The 16898-nt window shown below is 35.6% G+C and overlaps 1 protein-coding gene and 1 non-coding gene across 2 annotated transcripts in view; one reads left to right on the top strand and one right to left on the bottom strand.

Annotated features, from left to right (window-relative positions):
* LOC129521110 (bifunctional heparan sulfate N-deacetylase/N-sulfotransferase 3) overlaps window positions 1-16898 on the bottom strand; it is a 160427-nt gene that overhangs the window by 129420 nt on the left and 14109 nt on the right. The gene's annotated exons all lie outside the window — the stretch shown is intronic.
* Window positions 6764-6870, top strand: LOC129521270 (U6 spliceosomal RNA). The gene has a single exon (XR_008666784.1). It is a non-coding gene; the product is annotated as a U6 spliceosomal RNA (small nuclear RNA).

Raw genomic sequence — 16898 nt, forward strand, 5'->3', positions numbered from 1 at the left:
ATTCATTAGCAAGTTCTTTCAGCTGTATCTCTAAAATATATCTCAAACCTACTATCTTTTCACCATCTTTCTTACCACTATCATTACTTATCTGGTCTATAATGGCCACCTAGCTGGCCATTTTTTCTACAGTCCATTTTCCATATGACAGCCAGTGTGATGTTTTAGCCTAAATCAGACCTTATCGCTACCTTGCCAATGATCTCCAATGGCTGCTTCCTGAAATTAGATAAAATCCAAACTCCTCTCCATGGCCTACTGGACTCCAGACAGTCTCTCCCTGCCTGCCGTTCTGAACTAATCGCACCTTATGCTCCTTCACATCCACAATGCTCCACTCACACTGACCTCCCTTTTCTCTCCCTTAACACACTAAGCCTTTTCTATAGCATCCCTTTGCATGGAACTCTCTCACTCTAGATCTTTGTCTTTATAGTAGGCTGGTCTCTTCTTTCAAGTCTCAGCTCAAATGTATCAGAGAGAATTTCCCTATCCAGTGTCTCCAGATAGGAACTCCCCTGTGCCTACCCCCAGCACCTTCTACCACTTCTGAGATCTCACTGAATGCATTTCATTTTTTCATAGCTCTCTTACCTCTCTACCTAAGATTATTTTATTTGCTCATTTATATATTTATTGTCTGTTTCTTCTCACCAGAGAGGTAAGATGTATGCTGGCAGTGAACTTATCTGTTTGGGCTACCACTGTATCTCCAGCTCCCACAAGAGTGCCTGGCACATGGTAGACAACTAATAATATTTTTTGAATGGATGAGCAAAAATGGTCTCATTTTCTTCTAGCTTATCTTGTACCTCTACATTATTTAGAAGAACTAATTTTACTCATGTTGGAATTCTTCTCCAAGTGCTGTTCAAATATTCTCTCCCAGTGCATATGTTTATAGTAGAAACTGCTTAAATTTACTGAGAGTATACTGGAATAAGGTATTTGACAGACACTGTAATTCTTACAGGTGACATACATGCTATGAAGTTGGTATTGTTCTCATTTTACAAATACGGAAGCTGATGGTGAGAGAGGTTAAGAAAATTGCCCAGAGTCACTCCACTGAAGAGGGCAGACGAGATCTGGACTCAGGTTGATCTGACTTTTACTCTCACGTTCTTTTCAGCAGATATATTGTGTTCAGCTATGCAACTGGCAAGGAAAAGTAAATAATAGGAAACACAAAATGACAGCTTTTCAGTCTATACAAATGTGAAAGCCAGGAGGAGAATGACTGAAGTCTACAAATGGTTGAGGGTGGAACATAATGGTCATAGGTTTTGTTAGAGCTAGAGGCTGGGATATTTATCTCAAATTAAAAGTAAGCTTATGGGATGTATTACAATAGCAGATGGTAGAGAGTAATTACATAAGTATCTTTTAAATATTTTAGTGAGTTATGTTATAGATAGATAATAAGTTATTCAGGGAAATCAGAGCGTCCTGGAATATCCTTCACCTGAGATGCTAAAGTCAGCTCAGCCACATCTTCTAACAACATGCTCTTCATTAGAGCTGTTAGGCAAAGCATCCCAGGTGGGCCTATGATGGCATTCGAAGTCTCAGAAGAGGGTGTTCTACTCACCCTATTTCACCATAACAATTACTCTGTTCAGATTAGCTGGGGCTGGGCTTCCCTTAGTAATGTTTAAAAAGTATTCATAGTTTGAACATAGAAACCTTAGAAATGATTGAATCCATTTTAGGATTTAGAAAATTGGAAAAAGAAACTAAACCCAGAAATAATTAATTTATAATTTGTAAAGTGCTTCTATATGTATAGGTTCACTGTATTCTCACAATGGCTCTCTGACCAAGGTGGTACATTATTTCCATTTCCATCTTTACAGAAGGAATGAGGCTCTGAGTGGTTACATGTCATTGAGCTGGTCACTGTAGTGTTTGGGGTGCTGTGACTTGGTATCTTCTGAAAAAGGCTGCACATGCATTCTCCCTGTATGATATTAATGAGGTTCTTTTAACTTATTTTTTAAATTTTTATTTATTTTTACTTTTAATTTTTTAATATAAACTCTATGCCCAATATGGGGCTTGAACTCATGACCCTAAGATCAAGAGTCTCTCTCACTCTACAGACTGAGCCAGCCAGGCACCCCAAGTTTCTTTTAATTTAATTATGATAGTTCTCAGGAGGTTTTTTGAGAATATGGATAAAGGCTATATATCAACTTAGAAACATACTGTTCCATTTATGGCACGTGAAATAAAAGGGAAAATGATACCTGACTAGAGGGACTATAATTGTAAGGAAACTAACTCCTCACTTTACATGAATGAATGGAAATAATTTTTGACATGTTAAATTGGGGGCAAATAAAGTACAGAGACCATCACCTACAACTGGCGCTTGTCTTTTCCTTTGTGAAAATTGATGTTATTGTATAGATCAATAAGAACAATTACTATCCCAATGGAAAAATGGAAAAAGGACAATTCTTGAAAGAGAAATACAAATGGGCAATAAACATATGTGATCATCTTAATCCTCTGCTGCAACTAAATAAATATGAAAATGAAATAAAAATTCTTATTCATCAGATTTTCAAACATTAGAGAAGGACTAAATCTATTGTGTTATGGGACTTAAGGGAGGTTTTTTTTTTCCTTTTCTTTCTTCTTTGATTGTTAATTACAAAGTACATGTAAAAAACAAAGTGCATGTATTATTTTATATATTTGAAAACAATGAAAATTTATTTTCATTTTGGACAAAAACAAACCTAGCTCACTTTAATTGTAGTTTCTTAAAGACAAATGTTTAGGGCTTCCTAACATAAAATTTCTTCTCTATTCAAAAAATATTCCCCTTCTTAACAATTTTTTAAATTATCAGGATAATTATCAGGATAACTCTATCCCACCTGTAACTCAAGACAAACCTTTGTGATTGCTTTGATATCACAAGTGAAAGAATATATCCCATATACCTTCTCCTCCTCTGTGCCCCCTCTTCTCTCTCTGGTCCCTCTTTCCTTCCCTACTCTTCCCCTCCTCTAAAATATCACTCCTCTATCCTAGTTCTTAAACCTCTTCAGGGACCTCTTTGCCTCTGGAGTCTGTCTTCTGACTGACCTAATATTCAGGTTCCTGAAAGACACAAGAGTAATGCACCTTTACTTGCTTACTTTGTCAAAATTATCCATCATCTTCTTACTAAGCTGGAACTAAGCCATCCATTTGTTGGAATCATTTCCTCAAATCCTCTGCTTCTTGGGCCCTCATGTAGAATCTACTCTATCTCCCCAAGAATTGTCACATGAATACACATTTGCTAAAATATGGTCACACAGTCTTGCTATATGGTATGACTAAAACGTAAGTGAAAATAGGAATTCTCCCAGCATCAGGTTGAAATCAGTCACAAAACTATTAATTCTAATTCTATTATGATCTCTTCCCATTATATATTTGCTTGTATATGTTTAAATATATTTAATATTAAATGTTTTTATATAAAATCATTTCCTCTACAAAAAAAATAATAGAACTCATGTCTTTGTATTTTGCAATAACATTGAATACAGTTTATTTAAATCATTATTTCCCCAAATGTGCATGTTTATCAACTGCATTAGAATCATCAAGGTGAGCATATTAAACAGATATTCCTGGGCCCTCCTTAGATCTATCAAGTCAAAATCTTTGAGTGTAGGATTGGAAAATTAGCTTTTTTAAACAAGCATTTTTAAATGATTATTTTGCCTTTTCTGGAATTCAGAAACTCATGAAAATAGTCTCATTCTGATAAGTGATTAAATATATCTATACATCTTTGAGTGAAAGACTGTTTAAGATGGAACTAGTGGCAAATTCTTTTTTTTTTTTTTAAGATTTTATTTATTTACTCATGAGAGACACAGAGAGAGGCAGAGACATAGGCAGAGGGAGAAGCAGGCTCCATACAGGGAGCCCGATGTGGGCCTCGATTCCAGGGCACTCCCTGGGCAGAAGGCAGGCCCTGAACCGCTGAGCCACCCAGGGATCCCCAGTGGCAAATTCTTGAATTGTTTCTTTAAAAAACAATACTAGATCACCTTGATTTTTATTCATTTACAAATCACAAGTTGATTAATCATCAGTGATAATGTATCTGTTTTAGGCTCATCAAAAATAAAAATACAAACTGTTGAATATGGAGCTGAGTATGTCACATATGATGAGAAGTGAGTGACTTGAAGGTTTAGCTTGAGTTCGATAATGGTTTTGCTCCTTAAAGACACTGTTAAAATAGGGAACCAGTCTGAAAACTGTTGCTGGCTTAAAAATAAAGATGTGCAGTTAATTATCTTCCTAGGCTCTCCTTGTTCTTAGTGATGTTGCATTGACATTGTGTCAATTTCTAAGTACAGAGCATTGAACGCTGGGCCTCTGCCTAGGCTCTGAATTATCCTGAAGGGATGATGAACAGCCTCCCGTCACTGGCATCCATTAGAGGCTGATCCCATTTAGGCAAACAGAACTTTTTTGAGTACAGTGAACAACTAGGTCTTCTCTGAGAATGATGACTGAATACTAATTAGTTCTGGTGAAGTTATAGTGATAATAATTTTAGAGATTTAGTTCCAACAAGAATGAAAAATAGAGATTTCCTTTTTCATTGTTCCTTTGTCCCTCCCTCAGATCAATGACAATGCGCCTTTATCAGATAAGAAATGATAAAGATTGGGAAAGTGTTTTCTCCCTTTACTCCCATTAGATGTTAATTACATTTCTATAGCAGATTAGCAAATTATGCAAAATTCTTTTGACCGTCAACCTAAACTACTTTTGTCAAAGCAAAAACACTAGGGTTAAAATTAATTTTCATTATAATACCTTCTTGCTTTTGAAAATATAGTCAGATGATTGTTGTTAAAATGTTACACAAAGCTTCTTACAGGTATTTTTCAGTATATCAGAAATCCAACACTGCCAGGACATAGCTATTAACTATTTCAATGACAGGAACTCTAACCTTGGAACAGCTTATTGTCAAAACCACTCAATTCAATTACTCGAGAATATCAAGCAAAGTTGTCTTTCTAATGTGAACTCAAATACCTTGTCTCTTAGGATTCCTAAGAAATGAATGACTGTGTTATATGTTGTTTTGGTGTGTTAGACTATTTCATTCAAAATAAAGATAGTGAAGAACCGCCCCCTCCCGCCCCCTCCCGCCCCCCTATTTTTTGATAAATGATTGTTCAAGGCCCCAACCAGATGGTTTAATTTCTACACACAATGTTTCTTCTTTTAATCTTTTTCTTTTTTTGGAAAGCTGATCCTACTCAGTATATATAGTTCAGAGGAAAAAAAAAATAGAGACAGTGAGTTACGTAAAAATAAATCTGTATATCTAAATGGGGAAACAAGAAGCAATGCTGTACAAATCCAAACACTAGAGAATCAAAGCAGGGTAGCAAAAGTGAGAAGGTATAAACAAATGGTATAGAACTCCATTATTTTTGGATTAGGGTTAATTAGGGCAGGGGATTCCAAAGACGGAAAGACTGATAAAACAAGAGTACTGAATCGGAGGTGGATAAAGGAGCACAGGATAAGATGGAAAGAATAAAAACACATAATGAAACTGGTGACCAGTGCTTAAGTAACTGTGTGGTAGTTCTAATGAACCAGCTTTTAAATTTATTTTTTAAGAGATGCCTGGGTGGTTCAGCGGTTGAGTGTCTGCTTTTGGCTCAGGGTGTGATCCCAGGATCCTGGATCGATTCCCACACTGGGCTCCCTGCATGGAGCCTGCTTCTCCCTCTGCCTGTGTCTCTGCCTCTCTCTCTCTGTCTCTCATGAATAAAGTATTTAAATAAATAAATTTGTTTTTTTTTAATTCATCTAATAATGGATGCACTTCTAGAAAAATGCCCTTAGAAATGATTATAGTGAATTGATGATAGTCACATATCTGCTCCTACTGCATGATCTTGGGAGAGCTAAATTTCTTAAACAACCCAGGTGAAGAAAGGCTTACTTGCTTGCCCATGTTAACTTTTAGAGTGTAAGGGATATGATGAGTTCAAGAGCACACTAATTTAATTGTCCTCAATTAATTACAATTGGCTCAGAGAACTAATTAACTATTTGATTATATATATGTCATGAAAATTTCATTTTCCAATGAGAATAGTAGTAAAAGCTCTTGGGGGAATAAGTAACTATAAGAATTACTGGCATGATTAGGGGCACCTGGGTGACTCAGTCAGTTAAGTGTCTGACTTTGGCTCAGGTCATGATGTCAGGGTCCTAGGATTGAGACTCATGTTAAGCTCCTTGGTCAGCAGGTGTCTGCTTCTCTCTCTGCCTCTGCCCCTCTCCCCACTTGTGCTCTCTCTCTCTCTTTCAAATATATAAATAAAATATTTTTTAAAATTACTGGCATAATTACATGAAGAGCATATCTTGTGGTAGGCAGAAAAAAAAAAAAGCCTACTCCCCCACCCCCATCCCAAGATGTCCAAGTCTTAATCCTTGGAACCTGTTAATATATGTGTTACTTTTTTATGGCAAGAAGGATTTTGCAGATGTGATTAAGTGAAAGATCTTGAGATGAGGATTATCCAGGTAAGCCAATCTAATCAGGTATGTACTTAAAAGTGGAAAACCTTCCTAGTTTTAGCCAGAGGTAGATGTGACTATTAAAGAAAGGCAGAGAAAGATACAACGCTGTTTATTTTGAAGATGAAGGAAGGGAACATGAGCCAAGGAATGTGAGTGGACTATAGAAGATGGAAAAGATGAGGCAGTGCTCACTTCGGCAGCACATATACTAAAATTGGAACAATACAGAGAAGATTAGCATGGCCCCTGCGCAAGGATGACACACAAATTCGTGAAGCGTTCCATATTTTTTATATGTTCTCATTCATTTGGGGAATATAAATAATAGTGAAAGGGAACAGAAGGGAAGGGAGAAGAAATGGGTAGGAAATATCAGAAAGGGAGACAGAACATAAAGACTCCTAACTCTGGGAAACGAACTAGGGGTGGTGGAAGGGGGAGGAGGGCGGGGGGTGGGGGGTGAATGGGCGACGGGCACTGAGGGGGGCACTTGACGGGATGAGCACTGGGTGTTATTCTGTATGTTGGCAAATTGAACACCAATAAAAAATAAATTTATTATTAAAAAAAAAAAAAGGAAAAGATGAGGCAGTGGGTTCTTTCCTAGAGCTTCCAGAAAGGGACATGACCCTGCCAACACCTTGTACTTAGCCCAGTGAAACACATTAGACTTCTGGCCTCCAGAACTGTAAAATAATAAATCTGGAAAAAAAAATAATAAATCTGGGTTGTTTTATGCAGCTAAGTTGGTGGTAATTTGTTACAGCAGCAATAGAAAGCAAATATATGTAGCTATTTTAGTAATTGGTGCAATTAATAATTATAATGAATAATATTTATAATCATTGTAATTATTAATATGAAAATGAGAAACCACTTAATCTTTTAAAGTAAAATTCCAATATGTGCCAAATGAGTAAATTTTAATACTTTTAAAATGTTAGGCCACTGAGAAGTTTAACAAAACAAGTTGACTGCATTTTCTTTGTCTATAAACAGTCCATAAGTTATGTCAAGTGTATCTCATAATTTATTTTATATCAACACTATGATTTTTTAAGAACTATTTTGTATCTCAGGCTATAGTCTCATTATGCATAAATGGCCTATAAAAGTTAAGAATAGAAAAAGTACTTTAGCTATTAATTCATGCTTCCCAGAGACTAAGAGACAATATACCAGAATTTTGTGCATTTTTTGGTATACTTTAAAAGATGTTAAAAAGCCTGTATAAAGCCACAGTAAAACATTATAGGGACTGTAAAATCTGAGTACATACATAAAGAAGTTAAATTATCTAAATGATGGGCAATTTCTGTTCTTTAATTAATCTAACACCAAAAGTGCCTGCCACTATGCCACTTTAATTCACTACAAACTATGAAACTGACTACAGCTACCAGAATTGTAGGCAAAATGCCTAGAAAGAAGCCACCATTAAATCTTAAAGTACAATCTACCTTGCCCATATCATTACAGTTATAAGTACAAGGCATTCCAAGAGGTGGCTGATACTAAGTTTTGTTCCACGTTTATAATTAAATCCACAGCAAACATCAGACATGACCCATTAAGCTATAATAGACTCTGTCTTGGATGCAATATGCTATAAAGTAGAATTTGGTAGGGAGGATTTTGACATGGACACCATAGTATTCTGTTAGGGTACAACTGGGAAGCAATATGAGGTGGAAAAGCTTAGCTTTGGGAGCCAGGTAGACCTGCATTTTGTAATCTAGGACTGCCACATGCTAATTGTAAGATCCTAGAGGCAAGTCATAGTATATGAATCTCAGTTTCTTTATTTAAAGTGATGGTATTTATAGTCATTGTTTTATAGGATTTTTGGGAGTATGAAATGACAATGGATGTAGAATACATAAAACAATATATGAACTCAATAAGTATTACCTGTTTGGTAGTTAAGTACCCCCTAACATCATTATAAAATAACTACATTTTCTATGGACCCAAGATTATAAGCCATCATTACAGAAATATAAAAGAAGATTCCTTTATATTTTGATTTACTTCCTAGAATTATGAAATATTAAAAAAAAATAAAAACTCTTAACTCTCAATCCAGAGAAGGATATGATCCAGTAACCGGCAAACACAAAATTTTCTCCTGTATTTTTTACTTCTTTTACAAAAAAAAAAAATGTGTTTTGTTATTTATCAATGTACCCCTTGAAGTCCCCATCACAACACTTTGACAGAGCAGATGTTAATAATTTTCTGAACTGAGCTGAATATCTCTAGAATATAAGATTTACTCTGAGTTTTTGTCTTCTAATCTTCTGCTAGTCTAGTGTGTGGATGTTGCATTGCCTTATTGAGCTGTAGTACATATGTCTCTGATGGCTTTGCTCTTTGTCATGCTTGGAAAGGAGATTCACTGTATTGGGGATTTACCAATGTAGTCACCAAATATTGTTTATATATTCATATAGTGTTCTGCAATAATATTTGTCTCCTTTAAATGATTTAGAACTCGTTGTTTTAGAATGTCATTGCATAACAAATAATTCCTTAATATTTATAGAAATAGAAATACATTCTATCTTACAATTTAACAAATTTAATAAAATGTATTAAGTGTAAGTTGGTAATGGATATGAAATAGTTTTTTTCCCCTTTGCTTAAAATATTTCTCTATGTTAAATTATTGGCAAAAACTATTTCCAGAAAATTATTTCCTTATAATAACTATTTATATAATTGCTAGTACAATATGACTATTTGAATTTGATAATAATACTGAGTGATGTATATTCCTGTATATTATAAATCACATTATATCGAATATAGAAATACATACTCCATCAAACTAAAAGAAAAAATTTCATATATATTCATACTAACAGCCCCAAATTGCCTAACTTTTTAGCAATTTTAAGACAGAGACCAGTGGATTTGGACATATTCCACTTCCACAAGCATTCAGGTGACTTGTAGGGATCCCTAACCTTCCTAATGTGAGCCACAATGGTTATACCTGAGGAAACTGTTAACTAAGCATTGTAAACTCAACAAAACTATTTTTCAAAGATGAGGCTGAATAAAGGCATTTACATTTCATAAAAAAAAAAATCTGGGAGAGTTTACCATGAATAGACTCGCATTAAAAGAACTTTTAAAAGATGGGCTTCATGATGAATGAGAATCATTCATTCAATAAATATATACTGAGCCAGGCACACTTCTAGGTGCTGGAGATAGTGAAGAGAATAGATGAGAAAATCTTGTCCTCCTGGAGCTGACATTTTATAGCTAAAGTTACAAAGCAAGATAAATAAGCAAATACATCTATATCTATATCTATATCTATATCTACATCTATATCTATTATCTATATCTATATCTATATATCTAGTGGAGAGCCTGCATCTGCTCATTTGCCAATTTCCATGGTGTAAATGCTACCTCCATGTCAAATTTCAAACTGCTGACTCTGTCATGAGGATATGACACGGAGACATATACAATTTTCGTGCTGAGCCTGTGATGTGTGAGCTGATTTGAGCATACCAGTGATGATCAGATCATAAGTGCTAGGGAGAAAAATTAGCAGGAAAAGATGGATAGATTTAGCGGTTGCAATTTGAAAGGAAATGGTTAGAGAAAACTTCACTGAGAAGATACAATTTGAGTAAAGAACTGAAGGAAGTGAGAAAGAGAGCCATGTACCAACTTTGGAGAAAACCATTTTAGGCAGAAAGAACAGTAAGAGCAAAACCCTGAAGCAGGAGTTGGAAATGACAAGGAGGCTGGATATGTTTTAACAGAGTGAGAGGCTCAGGGAGTTAAAGGCAGGGTATACAAGATTGTAAGAATTTAGGCTTACGATAACATTGGAAGTCATTAAAGGGTTCTGATCTGAGGAAGGACATGATCTAAATTATATGCTAATGGCCTCAGTCTGGCTTCTCGGCTGAAAAGGAGTAAACCAAGCTAATAAAATGTTGATGGTAGTAAAAATAATAATGTCTGCAATCTGGGATTCACAACAACAACTTAACATCCAAAACAAGGAGCCTCGGTGTCCACCAAAAGATGAATGGATAAAGAAGATGTGGTTTATGTATACAATGGAATATTACTCAGCCATTAGAAATGACAAATACCCATCATTTGCTTCAATGTGGATGGAACTGGAGGGTATTATGCTGAGTGAAATAAGTCAATCGGAGAAGGACAAACATTATATGTTCTCATTCATTTGGGGAATATAAATAATAGTGAAAGGGAATATAAGGGAAGGGAGAAGAAATGTGTGGGAAATATCAGAAAGGGAGACAGAACATAAAGACTCCTAACTCTGGGAAAGGAACAAGGGGTGGTGGAAGGGGAGGAGGGCGGAGAGTGGGGGTGAATGGGCGACGGGCACTGAGGGGGGCACTTGACGGGATGGAGCACTGGGTGTTATTCTGTATGTTGGCAAATTGAACACCAATAAAAAATAAATTTATTATTAAAAAAAAAAAACATCCAAAACAAGAACGGCTCCTCAGCCAAAGGAGAGTGGGCATGATTGCAGATAAAATACTTCATACTTTTTGACTGAAGTGTGAAGATATTGATTAATATTAGCATGTTTAGCACATATGCTTAAATTTCTGGAGAAGCTCCTGGAAGAACAGAAATCAAACACACACATTTCAAACCAGGAGTAGGTAGAGAAAAGAAGGAAACTGACAATAAAGACAATAAAAAACAGAGTAAAAAAAGAAGAAATCGAAAAGTGGGACAAATATAAAGCACAAATAATACAGCTGAAATTTATCCATGTACACTGATGATCAAATTAAGTGTATGTAGATTCACCTTGTTAACTAAAAGACAAATACTGAGAAAATAGGTTAAAAAGAAAATTAAGTGACAAGTTGTTTTTTATTTTTTTAAATTTTTTTTTTAAGATTTTATTTATTTATTCATGAGAGACACAGAGACAGAGAGAGAGAGACAGAGACACAGGCAGAGGGAGAAGCAGGCTCCATGCAGGGAGCCCGACATGGGACTCAATCCCGGGTCTCCAGGATCACGCCCTGGGCTGAAGGCGGCGCTAAACTGCTGAGCCACCTGGGCTGCCCGACAAATTTTTTAAACGAATTTATAATGTAAAGACATGGAGAGAAGAAAGAACAAATATAAACATGAGATAATTTAATTTTTAAATAGTAACCCCCCAAAAGCTGGTTAGCTATGTTAGCATTAAGGTAAGCACAGAATGATAAAACTTTCAATTAATATATAAATATATTTGTAAATATAAATGTGTATGTATGTATATATATATCCTTAAATAACATAGCTTTAAAATACAGAGGTGATAATTAATGGAAAAACAAGGAAATATTTACAATCCTCTATCAGAGTGAAGAATTACGCACACCTCCTTTGATAACATCAAGGAGTACACCCCATTACTCCTCCTGCCTCCAGAAAAAGATCAAAACAGTAAGAACATAGATTTGAACAGCATAGTTGATAAAGTTGAGCTAACAGATATACTTTAACTAGAGAATATTTGTTTTTGTAGTTCACAAGGATTATTATATCCAGTCATAAAGTGATCCTCACAAATTTAAAGTACTTGTTTCCAGCAGACCCACGCTTCCAGAGCAACCTGCAATTACAATGAATATCAGCAAATAAGAAACAGCATAGAAAATGGAAAGGAATTAGAGAAATATGAGAATGGGAGTGGAGAAAGGACTGGTGCTGTGTAGATTCTGACATCCATTCAGAGTACTATAGTGAACTATCTGGAGAAGGTTTTGTTTCCTTTCTATTTTTACTTATGACAGAATAATTGATTGCAGTTGCCTTCCCCCCAAAACATTTGGTATGTTAAGTTCTTTTTCAATGATTTTATGAAGGCTCTGGCTTTACTTTAGCTGGGGTAGTGAATATTCTGATGAGAGAGTGAAGCCAGATAGCATAGAGATCACCTTTACACTCCAATTACAGCCTCCAGGGGTCGGCCCCTAGCAAGACTGAGAAGTCAGCCAAGTTAGTCGCTGAGCCTGATACCACCTATTTCTCAGATCTTTAGGGCTTTTCCTACTTCTGTCTTCAGCACTTCCTTTCCCCAGGCACTCTGGGATCTTTAGTTAGTGAGGAAAATAATGATAAAGTAACTGATGACATTGTATTAAGGATTTAAGTGGCCTCTCCTAAGGCCACTTTTAAAATGTAGATTTTTTAAAGGGGTGAACTACAACACAGCCAAATTAAGGAACATTGACATGTGAGAGGCTAGTGGGAAAGACTGGGGGTTGTATGTCTATGGAAGGGGATGCTGAATTGCTAACCTCCAATCACATGGTGGGCACCTCTAGTGGGCTGATAATGTATGTCTGGGCTGGTTCCTCATTTTCTCATGGATGTTAGAAGTTTGGCAAAAAGACAATGTGTGCCAATCTTAGCAGGAGGAAGAAGAAACATGGGAGGAAGAGAGTGAGATATATATAGCTCTTTTATTTGTTGAGAGTATAGCTGCTGAGAATTCATAAAACTTTGAAAGACCTCCCTTCTCTCTTCTACTTTACAACTGTCTTAGGGGCAAAATGTTACAGGAAATGGTCTAAGTCTAAAGATATGATGGATCTTAGGCCCAGAGTGAATTCATTCTTCTGAGGGAGAATGTGAATTGTTAATATTCATTTGGTCATGCTGTGCTGGTCATCAATAGCGTTAAAATGCTTAATGGCAGAAACCTCTATTTATATGCCACTTGCCTTCTCTAAAACTCTTTCTGTACACTTAGTCTCAGGAAGTCTGAGGACAGGTCCCTAGAACACTAGGGATTTAAGTATCACAAAACTAGTTCATGGTGAATTTGAGACAAGTCTTGTCCACATAAATAAAACACACACATCCCTTTATCTGACTTCACTATGACTGAAATTAGTATTGCCACTTTTGAAGAACATATTGTCTAAACTACATGGTCTTTGGTTCTTTAAGGACTATGGCTTGTAGCTAATAAATTCTGCAACTAATGGACAACACCTTAGGTCTGTATTTTTTTTTCTTCCTCATGAAGAGTCATATTTTATGCCATGTCAGTTTCTTATGTTGTTTTGAGGCTCTTTCAAATGTGCTCATGTAATTCAGCAGCTAAATAAGTAAAACTGTTATTGCATTGCTAATTCTAATTTTCCAATTAAATAAGGAAACACATTTTTTTGGTTCCACATAAGGAAAAATTAACACTTTTGCAATGATTAGTATAATAATTAAAACTTATGTGCTATGCACCATCCTTCTAGTTTTCCAAGAAACATTCTATGTTACCTTCAATTTTCTCACATTCTTTTCAATTTTCCTGATAGTTTAAATAGAGAAAATATACTATTATTCATAAGTGGTAATAATTAAATAAAAGAACTTGATTAAAAATATTTCTATTAATTATGTATTTTTCATTACCATATCCATGACCTTCCTTAGATCACATGCTCTTTATTTAATCTCTCCTCCTAGGAAAAAAGGTAAGATAAGGTAAGGTCTCCTTTACCCCAGTTAGTTAGGAAGTCCTATTATTGTTCTGGTTTGCCTGGGACTCCAGTTTTATCACTGAATGCTCTCAGTCCAGGGAAACCAGAATGAATGGTTGGTCACCCTAACTCCCAATCACCCTCCAGCTGATTTCTCTTCTCTCCTTCACATCAAACTTTCTCCACTGAGTACTCCACACTCCTCTTCTCCATGTACTCTTTAATTTACTCCTGAACTTATTACAACTATGCCTCTGCCTCGATGGCTCCACATTCCCCTAGAGTTTATAAGAGTCTCCAATGACCTTCACCTTTAGCAAAAGAGACTTGCCAGTCCTTACCTCAGTGGACTGTGCTGCTGGATTTTATACTGCTGATCACACCCTCCCCAACAGTCTTTATTCCCAAGACTTAAACAGTAGTCCCCCTTATTCATAGGGAAAATGTTCCAAAACCAACAGTGGATGCCTAAGCTTGCAGATTGTACCAAGCCCTACATTTTTTAATGCATACATCCCTATGATAAAATTTAGCTTATAAATTAGGAACAGGAAAAAATGAACAACAATAATAAAATAGAATAATTATAATATACTGTAAAGAAGTTATGTGACTGTGGTCTCTCTCTCTAAACATCTTATTGTACTGTACTCACCCTTCTTGTGATGATGTGAGATGACAAAATGCCTAATGATGAGATGAAGTGGGGTGAATGACAGAGGCATTGTGATATAGTGTTCGGCTACTATTGACCTCATGACTGTATGTCAGGAGGATCATCTGCTTCCTGACCATGGTTGACTGCTGGTATCTGAAACTATGGAAAACAAAACCACATATAAGGGGAGACTGCTGTATAACATCACAGCTTCTTAGTCTCTGACACTGATCTTTTTGACTCTTATTAATGAGATCATCTCTCTCTACTTGTTTTCTGAAAGATGACTTCCTTAACATTCTACACTCAGTCTTTTTCCCTTATCATTCTATAAACCCTTTTCCTAGCTGATCTTACATACTTTCATGCTTTGAACCATGCCTTCGATAGAACAGTAACTTCTAACAAAAACTATACTTGCTATCCAGACTTCTACGGTGAGCCAACTACCTGTTAAACATCTGTACCTGTATGACTCAGATGCACTTCAACAGTTTAGCATTTTTAATATGGCTTCTAATTACCTTCACTAGGGTCTTCTTGCTCTCCTCTTTTTTTTTTTAAGATTTATTTATTTATTTGAAAAAGAGAGAGAGAGAAAAAATCTCAAGCAGACTCCACATTGAGTGTGGAGCCTGATGCAGGGCTTGATCTCACCAGCCTGAGATCATGACCTGAGCTGAAACCAAGAGCTGGATGCTTAATCAACTGTGCCACTTAGGTGCCCCTCTCTCCTCTTTCTTTGTTGTTGGAATAATGAACTATTATTCACCTATGCCAAACATCTTAATGTTTCCTTGATTATATTCTTTCACTTCCACTGATCCAATTAGTAAGTTGTTCAATTTTACCTCCTAAATAGTTCTTAAATTGGTCCTTTCTTCTCCATTCTTATCATTTCCTGGTTTTAAGAAATTTCCTTTTGTCTGAAATATCACTGCTACAACCTCCCAAATCATCACATTGCTCCAGCCTTGCCTTCAAAATCTGTCCTGCTTAATAGAACTTAATGGTTTCAGGTACAGGGCACACAGTACAGTGTTTCCAATGACATTGCTTACATAAAACTATGTAGACACCTTTACTGCTATATTTACCACATAGCAAACTATCTATCTATTAATCAGCAGCCCCTACCAAGAAAGTAAACTCTTAAGAAAGAACCCATGCTTTATTTACTTTTGCATCCCTAGTGCCTGCCTCTGTGCCGGGCACGGGATGTGGCCAAAACAGTTACTGAGTAGGTAGGTAAGTGCTCAGCGCAGTCATCAACTATGTGCTTTCTGGGCTTCTTTTACTATACTTTCCCCACCCTCTCTTCTAAAGGGATGAGGCTTAAGATTCCATCTACATACTGCCAAAAATACTTCACGTATAGTACATGTTTAATAAATAGTTACAGAATGAATCAAAGGAAAGAAAGAAAGAAAGAAAGAAAGAAAGAAAGAAAGAAAGAAAGAAAGAAGAAAGAAAGAAAGAAAGAAAGAAAGAAAGAAAGAAAGAGAAAGAAAGAAAGAAAAGAAAGAAAAAGAAAGAAAAAAAAAAGAAAAGGAGACAAAGTGTTTAAACTCTCAGGGGCAACTGCATACAATGAATTAGTGTTTCGAGACACAATCACAGATACAATGTAGAAGTAGTTTAAAAGCTCAAAAAAATTCAAAATATACTTTCTTTTAAGCCTTCAGATTGGTTAGAAACTATATTCCCATCAAAATGGGCAATTCATTAAATATTTTACACATGTTGAATTCTTATTAATTGTGCTCAACTGTAATGTGTATAATTTTTTATACCCCTTAAAAATGGTTTAACCTTAAAAGCACTGAAGACATTTTATATTTGTATAATTTTAGAGGAGGATGTAGTAGGGCTTTGCATATAAAACTCAGAGATTTATCTAGCACATTTTAAAATGGCATAACAAAATATTTTGCCAGTTTTCAAGAATTATACTTCAGAAATCAAACCTTAAAAACCAATTTTATCATAATATTTTGAAATGAAAAAAATTGGAAGAGAATTATATACTGTTTGTAATCTTCAAGTGCATAATGTTTAAGCTACTAACTTGGTTTTAATGTAGCTACAATTTTCAAGTATATTTCATAAAACTTAATGAAAACTTAAGCACAACTTCTATGTTAATTTTTGTTGAG

Source organism: Nyctereutes procyonoides, unplaced genomic scaffold (assembly GCF_905146905.1).
Source record: "Nyctereutes procyonoides isolate TBG_1078 unplaced genomic scaffold, NYPRO_anot_genome, whole genome shotgun sequence".
Classification (NCBI taxonomy): Eukaryota; Metazoa; Chordata; class Mammalia; order Carnivora; family Canidae; genus Nyctereutes; species Nyctereutes procyonoides.